Source organism: Pan paniscus, chromosome 17 (genome assembly GCF_029289425.2).
Source record: "Pan paniscus chromosome 17, NHGRI_mPanPan1-v2.0_pri, whole genome shotgun sequence".
NCBI lineage: Eukaryota > Metazoa > Chordata > Mammalia > Primates > Hominidae > Pan > Pan paniscus.
In genome coordinates this window covers 94,008,601-94,010,965 of record NC_073266.2, presented here as the reverse complement: position 1 = coordinate 94,010,965, position 2,365 = coordinate 94,008,601, and the positions used below count along the sequence as shown (strand labels likewise).

Below are 2,365 nucleotides of genomic sequence, written 5' to 3'. Positions count from 1 at the left end.
GTAGGTGCAGTTGGATCACCTTCCTGTCAATCCATCTGACTTCTGTTTCACAAACCTGGAATTTCAATCAAGCTTAAAACAACAGTTATTACTTTGTGGTGTAGGGTCGCTTTTCTTGGCATAGCTAGAAAAACGTAAAATGATGGTAAATAGAAGAAAAATAATTAAACCAGAGCACATAACTGGGAAGCCGCCTCTGTGGGCTACTTTGATGAGGACATAGGGATCACAGTGTGAATGAGGTTTTCTGCTGAAAAACAGCCAGTGTAAGCTGATCGTAGAACTTGGTGCTCCTGGGGTGGGGGTCCATTCCTTTTTATGATCTGGAAAACTATTGGCTCGAGGATATTAGCTTGCATACAAGTAAGACCCACTTTCTTTTCTTGCCCAAGTTTGCACAGCTTATTACAGTTGGGCGATGTTTTTGGGCAGACAGCTCTCTCTTCCCTTCTGGGAGGTGCCGGAGCAGAGCCGCCTAACGCAGTGATGGAATTGTGTGGTGCAGGCTTCATCTGCATCCGCAGGGGGGCAGGTTTCGGTTGTTACCAGGCAGGTCTTTAATGAGGTGGACCGCTAATCTCTCTGCTGAGACCTGCCCTGACGGTGATGTTTCTAAACTAAAGGGGCATTGGAGGAGTGCCTGTGTTGGACTGTAGGTCCCTTGTGGGAACAGGAAGACGTGGTGTGAACTGTCTTGTGTTGTTCTTCAGTAATCGATTGGGTCATCATTTGATTCAAGTAGTGAAGTGGTTTTCTTTAGTGAAGTGGTTTTCTTGGGATTCCTACAAAGCCGTCTCTGAGTTTTGCATATCTGGAGCTGCCGGTGCAAGTCCTGCCCGCTCCCCACTGTGATGGGGTGGCCTCTGGCGTGGAAGTGTGTCCCATGGGCATGGTCACCAGCGCTCATTGGCGGAGGCTGGAAACACGCTTCTGTGGCAGAAACACTTTGAAAAAAAGGTAGATGCTGGAAGAATATACAAAATGTCATATTAATTTAAAAGGTAACCGGATGTGGGAAGGGTGGGAGCCAGGGCCCGCACGCTTGATATCCGGGCTTGGGCAAGATCATCCCCACAGAGTCACAGGAGGAGGGCGGAGCAGTTTCCCCACACACCACACGCCTGCAGGGCTGGGCGCCGCACCCTTCCCATCCAGGTGAGGCTGCCCAGGGTTTCTCGCCTGCTAGCTGGTCCGGCCCATGGCGGGCACTTGGGGGATACCTGTTGACCATCTGATGAGACCTGGGCCCCTCACCTGTTGGCGACGAGCCTCAAGCTGGTTCCCGTGCGGTCCCTGCATATTTTCGGTACTGCTGAACCTTGGATGGAGACCTGAAGAGGAAGGGATCTTGAATTTGTCAAGCGCCCACTGTGTGCCAGGCGCCCATTTTAAGCACCCGATGTATGTTTTCTGATTTTACGTTTGGATGGCAAGATTGCAAAACGTTTGTGTCCTATAAATGAATTTCTGACAATTGCAGAAGTTGTAGGTGACAAATGACTCCTTCCACCCCCAAATTTCCTCTAAAGGCCACATTACATAGGGTGATCCAGGGCTTCTCAAGGGGTGTAGCCCAACAGGGTGGTCCCAGGTGAGTGGAGACGCTGGTCCCCTGGGCCCTCTTGGTCAGGGAGGCAGCAGAGGGTGGGAAAAGTGGCATGTGCCACAGGGCTCGGAGGAAGCCAATGTGTTTTTCACAGTGCCTGTTGCGGCCGTGGTGGCCGGTGTTCTGTTAGACGAGACACTGGCCTCACCATTACATGGTCAGTGTGCAGTGATGACGGAGCGTCCAGGAGGAGCTTGGTTTAGGCAGATAAGTCAGCCCCGTTCAGTATGTTGTTATTTTTATTTATTTATTTATTTTTTGAGATGGAGTCAGGCTCTGTCGCCCAGGTTGGAGTGCAGTGGCATGATCTCAGCTCACTGCAACCTCTGGCTCCCAGGTTCAAGCGATTGTCCTGCCTCAGCCTCCCAAGTAGCTGGGATTACAGGCATGCGCCACCACGCCCGGCTAATTTTTTTTTGTAGTTTTAGTAGAGATGAGGTTTCACCGTGTTGGCCAGGCTGGTCTCCCTGACCTCAATTGATCCACCTGCCTCGGGTTCCTAAAGTCCTGGGATTACAGGCGTGAGCCACCGCGGCGGGCAGTATGTTGTTTAAAAAGGCCCTTCTGTTACTTCTGGAAAAACAAAGGGTTAAGTAATTACCCGCCATGAACAAGCGAGGCGATCATGTGGCATGGCTTCTCTGGTTTGGGAGTTTTGATTCTTATTTTCACTGTAGCTTTTTGCAAGTGATCTCTCTCTCGGGGTGTGCTCTGACATGACTTGCACAATTCCAGAACCTCTCTAGCCCTGAACAGAAG

General features: G+C 50.7%; 1 protein-coding gene across 22 annotated transcripts in view; it reads left to right on the top strand.

The window, feature by feature from the left end:
* The window catches only part of ZNF516 (zinc finger protein 516), a 142,256-nt gene that overhangs the window by 33,024 nt on the left and 106,867 nt on the right, over positions 1-2,365 (top strand). The gene's annotated exons all lie outside the window — the stretch shown is intronic.